The 21,447-nt window shown below is 35.5% G+C and overlaps 1 long non-coding RNA gene across 1 annotated transcript in view; it reads left to right on the forward strand.

Annotated features, from left to right (window-relative positions):
- The first annotated feature begins 19,220 nt into the window (after positions 1-19,220).
- Positions 19,221-21,447, forward strand: part of LOC135209877 (uncharacterized) — a 3,458-nt gene continuing 1,231 nt past the window's right edge. Inside the window, exons 1-2 of the long non-coding RNA XR_010313427.1 lie at positions 19,221-19,342; positions 20,581-20,780. This is a non-coding gene — a long non-coding RNA (uncharacterized LOC135209877). The remainder of the gene's footprint in view (positions 19,343-20,580; positions 20,781-21,447) is intronic.

Raw genomic sequence — 21,447 nt, forward strand, 5'->3', positions numbered from 1 at the left:
AATGATAATCAGGATAAAGATGTTAATGATAAGAGAAGTATGATAAAAGTTTATCTGTCTGTCTGACTGACTCTCTCTCTCTCTCTCTCTCTCTCTCTCTCTCTCTCTCTCTCTCTCTCTCTCTCTCTCTAATGTGAAATAATTATCACCATTAGTTGGAAAGTAAAGGAAACAATTGAACAAAAATCACAAAACATTTATTCGTAATCGTCATTTCACTGTTAAGGACCAGATCATCCTCATCATCACTGTTTATGGTGATGATGGTTATCGGATCTCCAGGTCTTTGGATGTTATCATTTGACTAGTATGCTTCCTCGAAGGCTTTGGGCCGTCTTATTGGACCGTCCCACACTTCCCTTGTTGCACTAACCTTCGCCTCCTCTATTCTGGTCTATAATTCTGCCCGAGTGAAACGCCGCAATGAGGAACGCACACGTTTTTTCATAAAGCCCCAGACCTGCTCAATAGCATTGAGCTCAGGATGAGCAGGTGGTAGTCGGACGACTTCATGTCCCCATGAACGGATGACGTCAATATTATACACAGGTAGTGGGCGATTTTGCTTGCAGATTTGCAACAGCTCAGGGCGTGTGGCGTTTGGAGGGAATGGTATCTGGCGGCACGTCAACCATTTCATGATATCTGCTTTAATGGTAGTAATCGCCACACTGATGATTCTGATGTTCCAGTTGGGATGATGCCGTTGTCACGTAAACCTTGCGTCAGACTTTTAATGGTGAATGTGTTTTTCTTAGCGAATTCATCATGTAATTAGCGGCGAATGGCACCGATAGCAAAATTATCAAAGACACTTGGTGTGGGTGTCGCTGTCGTCGTCTTCACGCCCATGACGTCTGCAATACGATCATATGACTTGTGTGGAAAACACAATAGCTGTAGAATACAAACAGAATTATACTGACACAACTAAATATAGCATTAAAAACTATGATAAAAAACCTACGAACTACATAATTTGTTGGATTATGCACAATTACACACACACACATACTAACACGCATACACACACAAACACACACACACACACACACACACACATATATATATATATATATATATATATATATATATATATATATATATATAAATGAGTGAATTATACGGTAAATATTAAGATTTACTTATTCAGTAATATGCTTGTGTTTTTTATGCAACATTGTGTTACTGTGTGCGTCCAACAAACCTGAAGCTTCTCTTTCCCGTTAAGACTAATCCTTATTTTATTGTTAGCTGTTCCATTCTCTATATGGAATGGAGACGTAATGCAAATGTATTTCTGCATTTGCGGGGGCAAAGTAACATGCCAGTCATGAATATGATGGGAAAATCTCCTCAGTCAAACAAACACCGAGACAACAAACTGCTTAGGCATAAATCATACATCAGCTACCCATACTACGATAGTTAATGGTTAAGTGAGCCAATACACCGTCAAATTTTCAGTCAACTTATATAACACTTGATTACATTTCCTCTCCCTTTCAAGGAGGTAAAGCCAATCAATCCTGCCTTTGGAAAACGTGCGTTTCATTATTTTTACACAGTTAAAAGAACCCTAACGATAACTTAATTCGACCTTCTTGACTTCCAAAACCACGCTTTATTTTCCCTGTTACTTTTTTTACAATCTTATCATTATGGACTTTCGAATGATATCCTTGTGATGGCAAATATATTGGAAAATAACAATGTTAAAGGTGGATATTATGGAAAATATTAGATAATACATTCGCAAAGTGAGAGAAGGGAGGGAGAGCGAAGTGAGAGAAGGGAGGGTCAGCATACGTTCGATTGTTTAACAAACTTACCAAAAAGATTTGGCTTTGGCTTTATTAGGCTAAGAGTAAACACCTTAATTAACAGGATTTGAAAATGCATAATAGTATCAAAAATTAGGGTGAGCTCTGTAGAGTGCTGTGTCAAAGTACAATTCTGATCAAATAATTAGTATGGGAGATATTAAAGAAAAGCACACTATTTTTTGCCTGAAATCCATAGTATAGTTATATGGCCTTTATCAAAGTATTTTATGTTTATAGGTAAGATACCCAGAGGGTTGCATTCCCACTTTGACAAATAGTAGAGATGGAATGAATATTCTGTTTATTTCCTCAGGATAACTATATTTCTAGAGTAATTTTTTACAGTGAAATAATCACGACATGCAAATCAACTTGCTATATGCAGGTATCCAGAAATTTATGTTATCGTAAGTTGAATAATTTAATATTGTATTTATATACTCAGGATAACTATAGAGGGTGTCAGTTCGCGAATAATAGAAATATGTAAGTATATGGCAACATTACCTTCGGTGCGTCACGTAGTGCCTCGGTGTATTTCGTGAGTCATGCCACGTACCCTGTCCTTTTCAGTGAATTGCTAAGTATACCATTTTTTTCTGCCCTAATAGGCAAAGGAAACACCTATGAAATGTTTATAGATTACATATCATTCAATGGATTCATCTGTTTAGAATTCAATGAATATATTGTGAATGGTTTCGCCCTCTTGGGGCAAGGATTTCCTCGAGAAAGCGCCCCCCCCCCCCCCCACTTTGATTGTATACATTACGACATACCCATAAACAAGGGTTTGCTCTCTCTCTCTCTCTCTCTCTCTCTCTCTCTCTCTCTCTCTCTCTCTCTCCACATTCACCCTAGCAACAGTCGCCTAACAAATATGTATTTAATTCAATGATGATTTGTACAGAGACACGCTGGATTTAGGCTATTCTCATAAATTCATAAATATATTTTTTTCATTTGGTAATTTACTGTATATGAATTCATACTCGAAATAAAATATTTTCCTTATTATTATTAACACTGTAGTACAAGAAATACGAAATATTACTTAAACTGTAGTACAAGAAATACGAAATATTACATTACTGGGAGAGGCACATCAATGGTGCCACTTTCACGAGTCCCAAGAATTTGAATCTTCCGTTTTCTTTAAGGCTCCCGCTAGAGAGAATGGAATGTTTTAGTGGGAGACGAAAGCATATAATTGATTTCGAACTAAACTGGATTACACATTTTTTTTTACAAGTTTTGCGACAATTTCTTGCTCACCGTGCCATACAAGGAATGAGCAGAATAGTCAAGTAACCCATCTAAAATTTTTCTTTAACAATAACACTTCACAACAATAACACTTCAAAATATGTTTATTTATGCATGGAACGCTGCGAAGCTATCAGCAACTCAGGTTTAATCATTCCTTGAAATTCGAAGATCAACGCTGCCCTTAAAGTTCCTAGTAAACTGTAGTTAATCTCACGTCTTCCATCCATCTTAAAGCTTTTATGCAAACATATACAACCTAGTCAAAATCTCTTATTTTGGTGTATTAATTTCCGCATGCTTGTGAAATAAATTTATATATATATATATATATATATATATATATAATGTATATATAATATATATATATAGATATATAGATATATGTATATATATATATATATATATATATATATATATATATATATATATATATATGTATATATATATATATAGATATATATATATATGATATATATACATATACATATATATATATAGATATATATTATATATATATATTAAGCAATTAACAGTAGTATATATTATATATGCAAATACCCACAAGAAAAAATTATAGTATGGTAGATGCAAATACCACAAGAAAAATAGTAGGTAGAAATGCGTACCAAGCGCTTTCGTCCTGTAATGAGAGATTTTTTCGTGCCTCGACAAAGTGGCCATTAACTTGAAATTTAAACTTCCAAAGAACGTTGGTTTCAACCTCCCACCACAGACCCCACACTGCAGCAGTAACTGATCATGATACAGAGGCAGTGATTTATCATCGTCCTTGGGGAAACGCGAACCCACGACATCTGAGCGGCGTATGATGACACTAACTACTATACCGGCTTACTAGAAACGCCGTTACATAAGTTTGCCACAATCCTGGGTTGCAGTTATCAGCATTAGTTGTAATCATGTGAAATGGTTATAATGTGTAAACCTGGAAAATTACGATGAATATAAAGTCACTTTTGTTTAAATATTCTGCGGTTGCGAGTCATTTATTAAAGTTGCCCTTTCAATATTATTTAATCAAATCTCAACGACTGACAAAATATAATGAACCCATTCTTATTGCTCAGAGGAAACTGGAACGTGTTCGCTCCCATACTCAGACAGATATCTTAATATGTAAAACAAATAATAAATAAACAGACACCTCCGCTGTAAGAAAAACATAATAGCTTATATACGAACACATGAATACCATTACCACCACTATTAGCCGGACTGTATACATTTCCCCTATGCACACGCCCGGTTCTAATTCTCTCATGTTGGCTCAAAAAACATTACGAATTACGCGTTGTTATTTTCGAGCGAGCGAGTGTTGGCTTAAGTAGCCATTTGGTCAACACTTTCCCGGGAGGTGTATAGGGAGCTATATAATTTATTCATTCCGTGAAACGTGTACTGATGTTTGCCGAAGGAAATAATGAGGGTGATGGTTATACGTTTTAATGTCTCAGTCAGAGCATATTACGATATAGACAGGAACAGGCTACACACACACACACACACACACACAACACACATAGTACTATGTAAACCGACTTTTAAACAGACGTAGGTAACAATTGTTGTCGAAAATACTGAATAATAGGAATTGCGGAACACAATTCAGTTGATGCCAGTCGTTGAAGGGTTTCACGGAATTGTCTGTGAATGGAAAACCAGTGATACCAGAATGGCAAGAATCCATTTTCCTCGAAGTACAAACCAGGAAAAGTTAGCTTCGGTTATTCAAATTGATCTCTCGCTATATAGTACGGAGCTGTAAGTGGTTTTTCTATCTTACTTGCTTCTGTCTTTATCAGTGAATTGTTTTCACATTTTCATTTCATCTTTTCTTTCGGAGATGCTGGTGAAGAACAGGTGCATTCTTCCTTTTTAGTTTTCTGAGAAGAAAACTTGTCTGTCCGTTCGCACATTTTTCTGTCCGCTCTCAGAACTTAGAAACTACTCAGGTTAGAAGGCTGCAAGTTGGTATTTTGATCATCCACCCTCCAATCACCAAGCATACCAAATTGCAGCCCTCTGGCCTCAATAGATTTTATTTTATATAAGGTTAAATCTAGCCATGATCTTGCGTCTGGCAACAATATAGGTCAGGCCACCACCAGGCCGTGGTTAAAGTTTCACGACCCGCTTCTCAAACAACATTATACCTAGACCACTGAAAGATAGACCTATTTTCGATGGGCTCAATTATACGCTGTACAGAAAACTCGTCTGCGCCAGAGAAACTTAGGCGCATTTTTTACTTATTATCATTTCGTGGTAACTTCTCTGTCACCTTGTCAATATTTCTTCGAATCTAGAAATTCGTTAACATACATGAATGTGTAAACCTTGTCAAACTAAAGACGTCAATGTAATTTTACAGAGGACTGTACCGGAGGGATTGGGGAGTGGTTAGGGGGTCGAGCAACCAACCGGCCTCCCCCCCACCAAAGAAAAGAAGAAAAAAAATTCTGGAAGTCCATATTTTCTGTGACTATCCTTTTCATTGACCTGTACTTACAAAGTAATAAATAACAGTATTTTGCTTTTTTGGCATTATTTTTTAACATAAATTTTTGTTACTAAACATTAACATCGTTCTTTAGTAGTAGGAAATACAAAGAGTGATAATAGGAATATGGTATATACCTATATATGCAATGACATGGGACTGACACTATGCAATGACATAAAAGAAAACGTCCAGTTTGTTAAAAAAAAAAAAAAAAAAAAAACATCCCCCCACCCCAATGAAAAACAGGGTACGGTACGAAAGCTTCCGTTGCCAAGGGTACGGTACAAACACAATTCACTAATCAGCCCATCTTGCCCACGTAGCGTATAGATATTTGTTTCCGATGCATTCCGTGACCAGCCGCCCTGGCGTTAAGTAGCTACCAAGGGGGAACACGACTTGCCCTATGACTTGTCAGTTGCTGTTTGCAGTCCTAATCGTGAGTAACAGAAAACTATATAATCTTAATATATTAAGAACTGATAGATGTGTACGTATGTGGCCTAATATTCGAAGGAAAAAAAAAGGTCACGTGTGAATGAGTGACGAAGCTGCCACATATACATAAACACACATACATATAGTTGCGTGTATGTATAGTTAATATTATATATATAATATATATACATATATTATATAGATAATATATATATATATATAAAAGGGTCCAGGAATCCACCAAACATAGTGAAGAATATTTTATTAGGAACGTTTCATACTGCTTCAGAGTACATCTTCAGCCTGTAATTATAAATTGTGACAATTTAATTAATAGTAAAATAATACATTAAGACTAAAATATCGAGATAATAAGTTAATTAAAACCTTAGAGAACAGTTTAAAACAAGCAATAGACTAAAAACTTTAAGAAATATGGTAATTAAAATTTACAGAAACATTTAAAACAAATAATGAGAGGAGAAGTACCCTAAGTAAAATTAGAGAAGGGAATGATTTGAAAACACAGTTCGGACCCTTCTCATTCCCTTCTCTACTTTAACTTAGGGTACTTGTCCTCTCATTATTTGTTTTAAATGTTTCTGTAAATTTTAATTACCATATTTCTTAAAGTTTTAGTCTATTGCTTGTTTTAAATGTTCTCTAAGGTTTTTAATTAACTTATTATCTCGATATTTTAGTCTTAATGTATTATTTTACTATTAATTAAATTGTCACAATTTATAATTACAGGCCGAAGATGTACTCTGAAACAGTATGAAACGTTCCTAATAAAATATTCTTCACTATGTTTGGTGGATTCCTGGACCCTTTTTAATGATCTCATCTGATTGAATATATATATATATATATATATATATATATATATATATATATATATATATATATACGTGTGTGTGTGTGTGTGTGTGTACGAATGTAAAAAAAAGGCAAAAGCCACGAAGGAAAGTGAAACAATGGAGTACCGCTGCGAGACCTTTCGATTCTCGTCGTTTACCAAGCAGACTGCTTAGAAAAGGACGAGAGTCGAAAGGCCTTTAAGCGGTACTCCGTTGTTTCACTTTCCTTTCGTGGCCTTTGCCTTTATTTATGTATTTATCACGATCTAAATGTTCGTGATTTAGTTACACACGCACAGATATATATATATATATATATATATATATATAGTATATATATATATATATAAATATATATATATATATATATATATATATATAAGCGAATACCACGGGAAATGATAGACAGGAATCCAAGCGCTTTCGTCTTTATTCAGACATCGTCAAGGAGCTACTAAAGTACAATCGGAGAGGAAGGCCTCAGGTACAAACAAGATCAGGAATACCAGATGGTTAATTATCAAAAGGGTAAAAATTAAAAGGGATAATCCAGGATTATCGGATATCACACGGTCACAAACTTAAACAGATTCTGACCCTAACCGAAATTACAAAGTATCTTACAGTCCAAAACATGTAAAAACTGAATATATTAATTTTGTTGCTTATATTTATCTACAACTTTTTCATTATGAAAGCATCAAGTTTAAATAAACCAAGACTTAAATTTAGAACATTTCTATTATTTGACTTGATAAAACAAGATTCAATGATATTCCTTTTAACTGTGTCATTACATGGGACTAAGCTCTTGCTTGACTCCAGTTAATAGGATGGTCTAAATCTCTCATATGTACAAATAATGCATTCGATATTTGCCCAGTTCTCACAGAATATTGATGTTGCTTAAGACGCTGTGAAAGAGATTTGCCAGTCTGTCCGTAATAGATTTTATCACACTTTTTGCAAGGAATTTCATATATGCAGCCTGGAAGATCTTTAGGAGAATTTTTGATTACTAAACTCTTGACATTAATATTACTGAAAACAACATTTATGTTAAAAAGCTTTAAAATTCTAGGAATATCTAAAAACCTTTCATCATAAGGTAATTTTAGAATGTTATGCTTACTAAATTCAAGTTTGTCATTAGTTGAATAAAATGTTTTTCTAGCTCTTTTCCATGCCACATCTACAAAAGTCCTTGGGTATTTAAGTTTCAAGGCAATATCATAAATAGTTTTAATTTCAGCGTCAATAAACTGCGGGCTACAGACACGTAAAGCCCTTAGGAACATCCCAGAAAAAACAGAGAATTTAACATTTTGATGGTGATTGGAGTAGTAATGAACAAAAGAGGCAATATTAGTTGATTTTCGAAAGACTGAAAAGGTGAAATTTCTATCATTTCTATGGACAGTTACATCAAGAAAATTCAAATTACAATTTCTTTCTTCCTCTACAGTAAATTTTATAGAAGGGACTAAATTACTGAGATTATTAAGGAATTCCTGGAAGTTTTCGTGAACTGGCCAAATACAGAAGATATCATCCACGTATCTAAACCAAATAACTTTTTGGGGCAAAATTCTTGGTAAGAGTTTTGTCTCAAAAAATTCCATGTAAATATTGCTAAGGACAGACAGTTAACTCCCATTTTAATAAACAAATTAAATCCATTTTGAAGGGCTTGGACCATTTAATTAAACAGTTTACACCGCAATGCGCCTCCCTACCTTACATGTATGGTTTAGTCAAGACACATAAAATCAATAACCCTATCAGACCAATCATTAGTTCAGTGGGCTCAGTTTCGTATAATTTATCTAAATGGCTTGTAAAAATTCTTACTCCTTTGGTAGGAAATATTTCTAACACGAATGTTAAAAAACAATGTTGATTTTATAAACAAATTGAATAGTTTAAATTTGAATTATGATTTTAATATGGTTAGTTTTGATGTTGTCTCTTTATTTACAAAAGTGCCTGTAGATGACTTACTTGAATATTTGGAAGAGGAATTAGAGCGTCATGACATTCCCTTAAGTGTAGAAAATCTCATTAGTCTCATAAGGTTATGTATCAAAGATAGTAAATTTTGTTTCAATGGGGAATTTTTTGTACAAAAGTTTGGCATGGCCATGGGTAATCCCTTATCTCCTGTCCTTAGCAATATTTACATGGAATTTTTTGAGACAAAACTCTTACCAAGAATTTTGCCCCAAAAAGTTATTTGGTTTAGATACGTGGATGATATCTTCTGTATTTGGCCAGTTCACGAAAACCTACAGGAATTCCTTAATAATCTCAATAATTTAGTCCCTTCTATAAAATTTACTGTAGAGGAAGAAAGAAATTGTAATTTAAATTTTCTTGATGTAACTGTCCATAGAAATGATAGAAATTTCACCTTTTCAGTCTTTCGAAAATCAACTAATATTGCCTCTTTTGTTCATTACTACTCCAATCACCATCAAAATGTTAAATTCTCTGTTTTTTCTGGGATGTTCCTAAGGGCTTTACGTGTCTGTAGCCCGCAGTTTATTGACGCTGAAATTAAAACTATTTATGATATTGCATTGAAACTTAAATACTCCCAAGGACTTTTGTAGATGTTGGCATGGAAAAGAGCTAGAAAAACATTTTATTCAACTAATGACAAACTTGAATTTAGTAAGCATAACATTCTAAAATTACCTTATGATGAAAGGTTTTTAGATATTCCTAGAATTTTAAAGCTTTTTAACATAAATGTTGTTTTCAGTAATATTAATGTCAAGAGTCTAGTAATCAAAAATTCTCCTAAAGATCTTCCAGGCTGCATATATGAAATTCCTTGCAAAAAGTGTGATAAAATCTATTACGGACAGACTGGCAAATCTCTTTCACAGCGTCTTAAGCAACATCAATATTCTGTGAGAACTGGGCAAATTTCGAATGCATTATTTGTACATATGAGAGATTTAGGCCATCCTATTAACTGGAGTCAAGCAAGAGCCTTAGTCCCATGTAATGACACAGTTAAAAGGAATATCATTGAATCTTGTTTTATCAAGTCAAATAATAGAAATGTTCTAAATTTAAGTCTTGGTTTATTTAAACTTGATGCTTTCATAATGAAAAAAGTTGTAGATAAATATAAGCAACAAAATTAATATATTCAGTTTTTACATGTTTTGGACTGTAAAGATACTTTGTAATTTCGGTTAGGGTCAGAATCTGTTTAAGTTTGTGACCGTGTGATATCCGATAATCCTGGATTATCCCTTTTAATTTTTACCCTTTTGATAATTAACCATCTGGTATTCCTGATCTTGTTTGTACCTGAGGCCTTCCTCTCCGATTGTACTTTAGTAGCTCCTTGACGATGTCTGAATAAAGACGAAAGCGCTTGGATTCCTGTCTATCATTTCCCGTGGTATTCGCTTATTTATGAAGTCACGTGCATCTACTGTGATTTTTAAAGCTATATATATATTAATATATTATAGATATTATTATATATATATATATATAATATATATATATATATATATATATATATATGCTACCACGTAATGACCTGGTAACTCCTGCATTCCTTAATACTTTTGGATAGATTATAAGTGGAATGAAAGGATGACCTCCCACACATTTTATATTTAAAATTATTAAGAACCGGGGAAACAAGAATTTATTAAATACAAGAATGAATGAGTTTCATTATTAACAATAGCAATAACAGCTAGAAGAATTTTTTTAGGAATGATCCAAGAACTGACCTTAACAGACCATTAATGTAACTTCTGCCATTAGACAATCTTACTATACTATACTGGGGGTTATATCTGTCCGTCTCTCTGTCATTCAATCACGGCCAAACGGCTGGTCTGATGGGCATGAAACTTGGCAGGGTTATAGTGAGGACCCCTAAGATGGTTTATAATGGGGTTTCATCCTACCTCCCCCTCCTCAGAAGGGGGTGGGGGTGAGAAGGGATTCCCTGAAACAGAGCTGGTTCTATCCGTGAAACATGACTGGTTATGACCGTAGACTTAGTTACTTTACGAATTTATGATACATAATAGTTAGAAAACACTAGCAGGTCACTTATAATGAAGCAGCAGATGAATATGCTTTTAGTAAGGATTGGTATATTGCTAGCAGAACTAATGGAAACGTTTGCAGTCGCTGAACTGGATTTAATACCCATATAGCCTGGCTTTACGCATCTTTGTCACTGCATACATACTATTAGTTATGCTTTAATTAAGTCACACTAGTTACTATCATAGTAAAAGAAATTATCAATTACAGTCAAGTGGTTTCCAAAGTCATCACCGTAGGTACAATCAGAGTCAAAACTATATACTATCATAGCCATTATGTTTCTATATTTATATACTCATTCCTCAGTCTACGTATTGACACCCCAGTGGTTCCTGAACTTATTATTACCATGCCCCCTCTAAGAGTTGGTTCATCTGTCCACGGCCCCCTTGCATCTATGGGAAAATAAGTTTATCTTAGTTTAACCAGACCACTGAGCTGATTAACAGCTATCCTAGGGCTGGCCAGAAACCAACTGGTTACTTAGCAACAGGGACCTACAACTTATTGTGGGATCCGAACTACATCGAAAAATGAATTTCTATCATCAGAAATAAATTCCTCTGATTTCACATTGGCAGAGCAGGGAATCGAACCCGGACGCATATTTCCCAAGTCTGGAAGAGTTTAGGGATGGGGAAAATTAGGACCAATCAAAGCGTGTGGAGCTGATCCATGGCGTCACAAGCCACGCCTTTTAGCTCCCTCCTCAGTACTATATCCATTACTGCTGCCAGTCACGATGCCGAAGAAATACTTTCTATATCTAAACATAATGCAGCACTAATTTAATAACAATATATTCTTCAAATGAGATACAGTGTGAAATATATTATGCGTTATTGGCTTCTCCCTCTTGGTTAATAATATTTTCACATCGCGAATTTCTAAATTACATACTTGAAAATGCATGTTTAAAGGCATTTATAAAGAATTGCGATAACTCATGGGATGAATCAAACAATATACAAGATGGTAAAAATGATGGTATCTGACCTGTTTGTTGGGGAAAATAGAGAGGGAATAGGCTTACACTACGGATTTCTATGGACATATGCTATTTCGTAGTAAAGCACATTACGGGGCATTGAATAAAAGCAATATACTGGTCATTATTAGGCCATGAACAGGAATCGGACTGATATAGTCCCTACTATTTACAGGGACAGAGTACCATTCATCAAATTATTTCAAGAGCTAATGTGCCCTAAAGGAAACCTAAGGAAACCTACGGTATTGTTGTTTTGGCGATCTAAGTTAGCCTACTGTAACCAAATATAGTTACGTGACAAACTCATCCTGTCAGTAGCTAATCTGAAAACTGTTGTTTTTCAAGGTGTACTTCATAAGTTGTAGTAAAAAATTGCCTTTTTTGAGGTGGATTTCGTTTTCATAAAACCTTCCAGATGTCCTTACCTGATTGGTTCATGTCATACATTGTGTACAAATATATAAAAGGTTTTTATTGAAATTTTTTTGCTTTTGATTTTTACTTTTCATACATTGTGTACAAACAAATAAAAAGTGATAATATAATTCAGTATTGAATATTTTTAGCAAATCCTTACGTGATTTTTGCTTAAAATTCATTGTGTACAAAGAAAAGACTGATTATTTAATTTATTTAATATTCTTAGCAAACCTTTCGTACTTGTCATTCATTGTGTGCAAAGAATCCAAATGAGTATTTCATTATTATGTAATACTTTTAGCAATTATAGGAGTACAGAATACTTCCTATTTACGGAGTTACAGTAGACTTTTTACTAAGCTGAGCTATAGCAGAATTGATGCATAAATCTATTAGAACTGCGTTATGCTCTAAAGTAAATATGAATGACACTTTTTTCCAACTCTTTCAACAGAAAATCTTAGGCAAATATTCAACATGTATTAATTATAAAGCCAGGGATAACGGTAGTATATGAGTATACTAATATTATCATCCAAGCTCACACTCAATGGCCAAATGTATGCCTTCAATTAAGTGCATACATTTTTAAATTTTTTTTTACATATAGATTTTTGGCATTATGCCAAGCACTGGGGCAATTAAGGCTGGGCCATTCAGCGTTGAAACGGAAATTGACAGTAAAAGGTTTGAAAGGAGTTGCAGGAGGGAAACCTCAAAGAAGTTGCACTATGAAGCAATCGTTAGGAGAGGATGAACAATAAGATGGAAGAAAAAGAATATGAACGGAGGTAACAGTAAAATGAATGAAAGTAGTTTCAGCTTGGCGCTGAAGGGATGCTGCAAAGAACCTTGAGAAATACCTACATTGCACCGAATGAGGTGTACTGACGGCACTATCCCTCTACGGGGCGCATAAATTTCTCATCAAAACTGTTTCCTCCACATTTCTTTTAATCATAAGGCAATCATTATTTTAGTTCTGTACATAATACCGTTTTATAGCCTGAAACAACAGGCAGTAACACCTGTTCCATGCTCCATGCTTTTAATATCGTCACTTTCAAAGTCCAAGATTCTTGATGGGAGTCGAAGTGCCGCGAAGTTCTTCGTCTCCTGACTGTAGTTTGTAGTGCTAATTACAGGTCACATACTATTATTTTTAGCATACCAGCAATTTTACCATCATGTCTATTGTTTGATTCGTCCCATGTGTCATCAAAACTCTTTATAAATGGCATTCAACACACATTTTTAAGTATATAATTTAGCAACTTGCAATGAAAATAATATTTATGCAGTAAATATCGACTTTGCGAGCAGGAATTAGTGTTGCACTATGTTTAGATATATCTGGCTAAAATATATAGGTCATACAAGGCGTAAATTGTGAAATGGGAAAGTTTTTCTACATCACTGCGACTGGCAGTAATGGCCATGAGACAGTGTAGCTAAAAGGCGTGGCTTGTGACGTCATGGATCAGCTCCACGCGCTTTGATTGGTCCTAATTTTCCCCATCCCTAAACTCTTCCAGACTTGGGAAATATGCATCCCTGACCCTGGGATCGGTACTCGAGCATGTAACCGACTCGTCCAACAAGGAACTGCATATCTATGAGTAAAATTTCCTCCCAGATTTATGGGGTGTGGGGGGGGGGGGGGGGATAAAGAGAAGGGGTTTCGAGGGATAGGAAGGGAGGTCAATAATTACAAAACATGGTAAGCCCTACGAGTCTAACTAGACTATGGGAAACTAACTTTATGAAGCTAGACTTTTGCATTTTTCATACACTTCTGAATGTCAGTTCCTCACTCTTGTTAAGAGAATAACGAATCTAATTTGAAAATTTCAAATTACCTGCACAATAATACTGCTGACCATCAAAGTCAGCATTTACGACAACAGTTGTACTATCATCTCAGTCATAGGATGCGTTTACAGCAAGCGAGTCGAATCGATTCAATTCATGAAGAATCAACACGATTCATGACTCTCGTCTTGATTCGCCGCACTCATTTCAATGTCACCGCTGACACCAGGCGAATCGGCATGATTTGAATTGACTCGATTCGCTTGGTGTCAAAGGTTATATACATTGGAATGAGAGTGGCGAATCAAGACGTATCATGAATCGTGTTGATTCTCAAGGAATTGAATCTATTCGAATATGTATGGTAATTGTTCAGTTCCTCTGTTTTAGCAAACGTCTTGCCAGTCAGTTCAAACGGCGATTGGATAGTTTGTTAAAATTCTGGAATCGAAGGACTTTTTGATCTAATAAATTTTACTTTAAAAAAATATTTCTTAGTAATGGTCGTAATACTGTTAGGTAAAGGGTCACTTTAAGTAGCCTGCAACGCAAATAAATGCAAGTCATGTCTTACCAGCCAGTGGCAGATATGGGGCTGGATGCAAACACCGTAATTTGTATAGTATTACATAAAATTATAGTGTGCCATAAGCTAGGGCACTTTTTTATAGCGAGAACTGTCGTCTACCAGGCTATAAATCTTCACCAAAGTATCTTGAGTGTCTTGACCACTTACTACTCCCTAATGATAAGGTGAAAAGGGGCGTTTCCACCCTACAGGAAAAAAAAACGTCAAAAACACATGTCCACAATTTACCGCGAACATATCACAAGCAGGTAAGAATACAAGTGAACGACGTATCTAGGGCCTTACTATAGTACTTCATAAGATTATACAGCATTGGATAAAGGTGCGTTCTTGACTTAACTTTTTTTTTTCGAGAAAACTAAAAGGATGGATAAATAAGAGCGAAAATACTGAGGTAATGCTATACTGCAAAAAAAAAAAAAAAAAAAAAAATTGAGAATCGTTACGATCGTAAATATACGAAGAATTCGATTATGATGAAGTTTTGAAAAAAAATGGCTGACAGTTAATCCATTTCCATCTGGTTTATGGAGAAATATATATTATATGAAACAAAGAAGACTGCGGTGATATGCTAACACGAAAGAAGGTGAAATATGTCTTTTTTTTTTATGATGTGTTTCACTATAAAACATATTGATTGCAAACTTCAATTAGATCACCATAAAACATATTGATTGCAAGCTTCAATTAGATCACCAGAAAACTAATTTAAAAAATCATCTTTCGATCTCTCTCCTCCTTGACTGTACAACACGACAAGAAAATGATGACATATCTAAGACTGAGGTAATTGTACTTCGTTGAACTACTCGACGATATTATTCTTATTTAAGAAATAAATAGGAATATCGTGACGGGTACATACTGGCTCACTTTATCAGAGTACGACTTTTCTTATTAATATTATTTTCTCGTTTGTCGGGTAATCATATTTTTTTCTAATTTATACTTAGTTGTTTGTCACAGATAACGTGTACTGACATTTCTACCTGACAGCCATCATTGGTTTCTTAATGCCTTTTTTTATGGTTAAGACTTTGCCATTAAGTGTTAAATTTTTCATTTCAGCTTTTTTTAACGGATGTTGTAAAATAACAGAAGCGAGTTGGTCACTGGCCGTTATCAATGTCATCACTAACGGTCAATTGATTTCATGCCTATTAATGCCTTATGTATCCAAAAATATTAAGGAATAGAGACACTGAGAAGTAATTAGGTGACTGTTGTTTTGTGCATACATATAGACACACACACACACACACACATATATATATATATATATATATATATATATATATATATATATATATATATGTATATATATATACATCATTCAAGCTACAAATGTCCTTTAATATCTAAATTCGCTCTACCTCGGAATTGATATATTTTCATATATGTACCGAAGGGGAATTTTTTAGTTGATAATAATTCCGTCCCCACATGGGATCGAACCACCGTCCAAGTGGACGGGAACGAAATCAGGACGAACAGTGACGCTATTAATTCAGCCAACATATACATACATACACACGTACATATATGTATATATGTACGTATGTATATATATATATGTACATATATATGTATGTATGTATGTATATATACACACACACACACACAACACACACACACACACATATATATATATATATATATATATATATATATATATATATATATATATATATATATATATAATTTCCTCCTTTCTCAACAGACACAACAACGGGTTGAGCAACATGGCGAAACTATCATCGCTAATGGCAGTAGCGGCCATGTTTGTTTACACTGGTGGTAAGTTTTATAGCATTAGCTAATTGTTCTTTTTGCTCCATATGGAAAAAAAAATTATAAAAAGAATAAAGCGAATGATAAATGATAAATGTTATAATTATCTCCCTGGAATGACCATTTTGACGCTTCTTCACACAATCAAGGGTCATTATCGTTAATAGCTACTGATATTACTAACGATTAAGAGTAGCTGAACTGAATTCAGTAGAATATAGGATTTAGGCCAAATGCCAAGCACTGGGACCTATGAGGTCATTCAGCGCTGAAATGAAAGTTAATAGTAATAAGGTTTGAAAGGTGTAACAGGAGGAAAACCTCATAGCAGTTATATTATGAATCAAGTGTTAGGAGAGGGTAGAAAGTAAGATGGAAGAAAGATAATATGAACGGAGGTACAGTAAGAGGAATGAAAGGGGTTGCAGCTAGGGGCCGAAGGGACGCTGCAAAGAGCCTTAAGTAATGCCTGCAGTGCACCGCATGCCGTGCACTGCCTGTATTAACCTCGCTAGGGGACTAAACTCTACTTTCTATTCCATTCCTTAAGGATTTCATACATCCAAAAGTCTTCTTCTTCTTCTCTGTCTCAGTAGGAAGTGTGCAGATCTTCGACATCCAGGTGAGCAAATCACCTTTCGTCCAGCACACGTATCTGACGAGAGAGTTCATCGTGCCACAAGACACCGCAGTGACCATGTGCTTGTTTCTACAACTGCATTACCTCTACACGAATATGAGCACTCTGCTAGAATTTGCCGACGGCGAAATTAACAGTAAGACATCATCCCATAATCTTTGGTATATAAAAGTTCAGCATAGTAAGTTTTGGACGACTAGCTTATGTGCTCGCCTACCGATTCGGTAGTCCGGAGTTCGATTCCCCCACTCTGCCAACGTGGAGTCAAGTCTCTAGATTCGAATGCTCCTCGTCGGACGAGTGGTTTACGTGCTCGTCTACCGATTCGGTCGTCCAGAGTTCGATTATCCAGCTCTGCCATAGTGGAGTTAGAGAACTTTGTTTCTAGTTATCTAAAATTCATTTCTCGATATAATGTGGTTCGGATCCGATAATAAGCTGCCGGGTTGGTCAGCTATTGTGTATATATATATATATATATATATATATATATATAATATATATATATACGTATTATATATATAATATATAGATATATAATATATATATATATATATAGTATATATATATATATATATATATATATATATATATATATATATATATATATATATATATAGTACGTATATCATTCGAGCTACAAATGTCCTTTAATATCTAATTCGCTCTAACCTCGGAATTGATATATTCATATATGTACCGAAGCGGCAATTTTTAGTTGATAATAATTTCTTCCCTCATGGGATCGAACCACCGTCCAGTGGACGGGAACGAAATCGGGAACGGCCAGTGACGTTATCCAGTCGGTCAACAATTCCCCTTCGGTACATATATGAAAATATATCAATTCCGAGGTAGAGCGAATTAGATATTAAAGGACATTTGTAGCTCGAATGATCTATATGAATCACGGTGATGTGATAATTATTCATAATACGTATATATGATATATATAATATATATATATATATATATATATATATATATATATATATATGTGTGTGTGTGTGTGTGTGTATGATATATGATATATATGTAATATATATAGATATATTAATTAGTGTTTGTGTTTGGGAATGCACGTTTACTCTCCTATATTGACAGAAATCCTTATAAATATCGTACAAACACAGTTTCGGAGAAGAATATTCAACTCGAAATCGGACCCGGCACCTTCAGAGTTGAAGAAGGCTTCGAATTCCTGAAGTGGAGCCACTTCTGCGCCGTCCTCGGGGAATCCTCAGCCTTCTTCGTCGACGGCGAACCTCTTCCAGGAATCAGGGAAGCGAACTTCTCAAATATGAAGGTAACCAGATGATTTATAGGTTTCATAAGACCTAATCACGATTTTATTATTAATGTTGCGTGTGTGTGTGTATTCATTATATGTATTCAAGTGAATTTATCTATTTAGTAGCATATTGATATCACTAGACCAAGGTGTACAGGCTGCTAATATGAACACGCACTTACACAAATACACACATCACACACACACACATATAATTATATATATAAATAAATAAATAAATATATATATATACTATATATATATATATATTATATGATGTGTGTACTTGTGTGAGTGCGTGTGCATATTAGCAGCCTATACACCTTGGTCCAGTGATATCAATATGCTACTAAATAGATAATATTCACTTGAATACATATAATGAGTACACACACTCACACGCAACATTAATAGTAAAATCTGAATATATATGTGTGTGTGTGAGTGTGTATAAACATGCAGTATCAACATGATTCCATCACTCGGAAATTCTTTACATTTGCAGGCAATAAAATTACTCTTATCTATGAATAAAAAATAACAAAAATGTTTTTAATTATAGTTGTAGTTTTTACTTGATTCACCTTTTCCTTTCCCTACTATTCTTCCTCCCTCTTTTTAATCTTCCCATAACCCTTGACGTAAGATTAAGAATATTATCTTGAATTTTTCGAAGGCTGGGATCCACGTGGTTACGGTGGGAGCTGATTACAAGACCACAAATCCATTCCAGAAGTCGCCTGTTGGGGCCTACTTCACCATTCCGTCCATATTTCTCCGAGCCTTGACGCAAGAGGAGGTAAGAGAGGACTACTGTGGTCTCATTCATTTTTATACATTTTCAGCGCGAGTATTGAAGACCCCACAAGCTACGACATCAACCTTAGGTATTGAACTTTAGGTCTCATATATTTATAACTATAAAATCAACCTGTGTTAGGTTATTTGTCATTCCTTGACTAGAATACTACACTCGCCGATGTGGATGTCTGCTTCTGTCAGAGATTTATTTCCTTTGGCTAGAGTGGCTCTTGGCGTTAGGTTTCTGTTTCCTAACACTTAGGCAGTTCATGACTTGGGTAATCGACGGATGGTCTCTTGTATGTCAAGTTTTCACAAGTTGAATTTTAACAGAGGTTTCGCTATCTCAATTGATCCTTGATCTCGTTTTTCTGCCGAGTAAGACCACATTTGCTGAATAGCTGTACGCTGATGCAGTACAGGGTGTCCATAAAGTCCCAGTACCATTACAAGTATTTATTGTTTGTAATGGTACTAGGACTTTATGGACACCCTGTTCATAGGCAACGCTGCCGAAACTCAGTTTCAGAGGTCTTTTATCCCTCACACTGTTGGACTGGAACAGCCTCCAAATTGAACAATCAACCTTCTATTTTAACCATTTATATTTTATCAATTTATCTATAATGGGTTAAATTTCCTTCTTTTCTAATTTTTTTTCTTCACTTTTTTATAACTGATCTCTTTCTATATTTTCCTGTTACCTTCTGCCAACTTCTTTCAGAGGAACAACATGATCTTTGCAAGCTTGAATCTTATAGCAATGGCCCCGTAGCTACTAGCTAGGCTAGTTCCATATGAATAAGGTTTTTATCTTCTGAATAATAATCTACGACAATAAAATCCTCATTTGTCCTCCCCGGGTGACGGTAGGGTAGACATGACAGATCCATCCACCACCTATAAACCGGTTTGTCCGCCCGGGTGTGGCGGAGTAGGAAGGGGAACGGGAGGGTAGGGTAGAAATCCACCTTCCTGAAAGCTTGTTTGTCCTCCCCAGGTGAGGGCGGGTTATGTAGGGGAACGGGAGGGTAGGGTAGATATCCACCTTCCTACTGTAAATCTGTTTGTCCGCCCCAGGTGAGGGCCTGGTAGGTAGTGGCTCGGGAGGAGAGACAGCAGGTCTGGGTTGCGTGCACCAACAAGCTAATAATAATAATAAAATAATTGATAATAACTTTGTATCAAAGTCAATCAACGAGAGACAGATACTGCAACGATTCTCGTCCATTTCAGGTTAAAACTTTGGTCAACTGTTCAGAATCTCTGGACGGGGACATTGGTCCAGGCAAATGGAACTTTACCTGGGTGAAGGATGTCTTGAAAGGGGCAGAAACTACTCTCGTAATTGATGGATACCCGCTGACAGCCTCTCCGATTAACCAGGGTAGTGTAGACTACGTCTTCCTAGACACTGACAACGCCGATGGAGAAAGGTATACTGCGTTTCTTGTTACTTTGTCGTGCGCGGTTTCAGGGAGTCGTAGTTTCAGTTCGAGATGCAAACGACGTTTGAGTTGTTACAAATTGAGTTTATTTCTTCCCCCACGCTACGTTCCAAGCGCATGAACTGCGATTTGTCTGTGTGTTTTCGAAGGGAATTAGCTCTCTGTCTTATTATCAGAACTTTTAACGCGTCAGTGGCGTGATCGTTATGGTCTTGGCCTGCCACCTCGGTGGCAGCGAGTTCGATTCTCGGGGATTCCACTGAGGTGTTAGAGATGTGGATTTCTGGCGATAGAAGTTCACTCTCGACGTGGTTCGGAAGTCACGTAAAGCCGTTGGTCCCGTTGCTGAATAATCTACTGGTGCCATGCAACGTAAAAACACCATACAAACAAACAAACAATAATCTGAACTTAACTTTCTACCATGAAACTCGTTTAAGATTCACAAATATTCTTCAACATTGTGGTCAGCGTACACTCAAGGCGGTCAGAATGAGTACTTGCCATGGCAGTATTTGCTCATGAATTAAAGGCAGCACTGAAAATTTCCTAGTACGAAATACAGAAGCACAGACTAAAGGAACTATTTACAAAAGGCGTCACTATTATATAATAATGAGACTAATAATTTACCAGTTAGTCACGACACCAACGC

Source organism: Macrobrachium nipponense, chromosome 38, assembly GCF_015104395.2.
Source record: "Macrobrachium nipponense isolate FS-2020 chromosome 38, ASM1510439v2, whole genome shotgun sequence".
Taxonomy (NCBI): Eukaryota; Metazoa; Arthropoda; class Malacostraca; order Decapoda; family Palaemonidae; genus Macrobrachium; species Macrobrachium nipponense.